Source organism: Oryctolagus cuniculus, chromosome 6, assembly GCF_964237555.1.
Source record: "Oryctolagus cuniculus chromosome 6, mOryCun1.1, whole genome shotgun sequence".
Lineage (NCBI taxonomy): Eukaryota > Metazoa > Chordata > Mammalia > Lagomorpha > Leporidae > Oryctolagus > Oryctolagus cuniculus.
The window spans coordinates 67,117,687-67,119,879 of NC_091437.1; the positions used below are offsets into that span (position 1 = coordinate 67,117,687).

Consider the following 2,193-nt stretch of genomic DNA (forward strand, 5'->3'; position numbering starts at 1 on the left):
TTATATATTTGCAAATACTACCAAATCACGAAACATCCAAACTTCAACAAAACAGCCTGGCCCAAGCATTTCAGACAAGGAATATCCAGCCGGTATTTTAAGTGACACCCCCCCACACACCCCCCCAACGTGTCAGCAGCTTTTGGCGGCAAAGGCTTGTGCTGCCCTCCCATCTCAGGGCAGGAAGGGCCAGGCAGACTCCTTTCTACCTGTTCCGCTCCAGGATGCAGGCTGAAGAGTTGGTCCCGCTGGGACATTGTTCTCCCGGCAAGGAAAGCAGGCACAGCCAAACCGCGTGACGGCTTCAAAGCTTCTGCTCTGACGTTGTCTGAGTCACTTCTGCTCACATTCCATTGACTAAAGCAAGACACACAGCTCAGTCTGATGTCACTGATAAGAGTTATTCAGCTGCTCCTGGGGGCGGCAGTGCAGACTCACAGGCAGCGAGCGGGGGCCTCTCACAGGGAAGGGGAGAGGAAAAAAAATTTTGGGCAAAACAGAATAAAAAATAAAATATCATAATCACCACCCCATTTCCCAGCGACAACTACAGTTAATCTCTTGGTGATTTTCTTGCAGAATATTTTTCCGGGCATGTGTAAACGAAAGTTTTTATCTAATCAAGACTTAGCATGAATCGATCAAAACATACTCAAACCAAGGCCATCAAACTCCGGCAATCTAAGCAGTGAGCAGAGACAAACCTCAGATGACTCCATCAGCCACCCCAGCCAACTCAGAGCCTCCAAAACAGTTGCCCAGAGCAGTTCCCTGATTTGGCTAGAGAAGCAGACTAATTGTCTCAGCACTTGCCAGGTGCCTGTTTGTGCCAGGCATTGGTATTTGTTGGCTTCATTGTGTTGATCCGATTACATAAATTGAACCCAACATCTGACCCTCATCGGTAAGAATATATTACTCCCTCAATTATATCCAATTTCTATTTCTTGACTTATTTTATAAGGAGAGTTTTTCTGCATTACTACAAACTTCATAAGCATAATTTTAATGACCTTGCAAGGGCTTATTTTATAGTATAGTCAGTACATAACCCAAGTCTCTAGTGTCGAACCTGTTTGCAGACAGGAAGTAGGATTTATTGGTGAGCATGAGGAAGGAGGGAGCAGCATGGTGGAAGCTTCGTGAGTGCAGGAAGCCCCCAGACCAGGGGACCACAATTGGGGATGTGTTAGACCCCACAGCCAGCAGGTCTTCAAATTCATTTGCACTGCATTTAGGAAAACTTCACTTCTTTGAGATGTGGGTCATCGGGCACCCAAGGAACTTGACTTTGGCCCTTCATAGGGCTTCAATCACATGTTTCTTGTTCTGTAGCTTGGAACAGGTGGACATAATGACTTGGCCAATGTGAACCCTGACTACCATGCTCAGGGGTTTTCCAAAGGCCCGCACATTCCTGTCTGGAGCCTAGACTTGGTATAGCATCAGGTCAGACAAGAGGTCTTGGAAAGCTCTTGTCTCCAAGGTCCCTTAGGGCAATCTATGGGAGCAACAGGCTGGTGCACCCCAAGGAAGCTGCTGCTTGCAGCCACTGCACAGCACCTTCCCCAAAGAAAGCAACCTATCAGCTTAGCTGATGGCAGAGAACATTTTTAATGCTTCTGTTTTGTGGGCTTTCAAACAAACAACTACTGCTATCATCTACATAGGTTTGTACAAGAATTTCTTTTTCAATTTCTTTCTCCTTATAAAAGTAACTTATTTTCATCTAGAAAATGCAAATAGATGGCAGAAAAAGAAAGTCAAGTGTGCTTGTACTCCTGCCTTCTAGAGATACTCACAGGGCTAAGTTAAATACACACGCATTTAGAAAAATTAGGTCATTCAAAAATACATCCTGCGGCTGGCGTTGTGGCATAGCGGGTAAAGCCACCGCCTGCAGTACCGGCATCCCATATGGGCGCGGGTTCAAGTCCCAGCTGCTCCACTTCTGATCCAGCTCTCTGCTATGGCCTGGGAAAGCAGCAGAAGATGATCCAAGTCCTTGGGCCCCTGCACCCATGTGGGAGACCTGGAAGAAGCTCCTGACTCCAAGATCAGCACAGTTGCAGCCATTGCAACCATCTGGGGGAGTGAGCCAGTGGATGGAAGACCTCTCTCTCTCTCTCTCTCTCTCTCTCTCTCTCTTTCTCTCCCTCTGCCTCTCTGTATCTCCGACTTTCAAGTAAAACA

General features: G+C 46.9%; 1 non-coding gene across 1 annotated transcript; it reads right to left on the reverse strand.

Moving 5' to 3' along the window:
• Positions 1-1,473: 1,473 nt before the first annotated feature.
• Positions 1,474-1,604, reverse strand: LOC127487627 (small nucleolar RNA SNORA70). The gene has a single exon (XR_007914647.1). It is a non-coding gene; the product is annotated as a small nucleolar RNA SNORA70 (small nucleolar RNA).
• Positions 1,605-2,193: the final 589 nt, after the last annotated feature.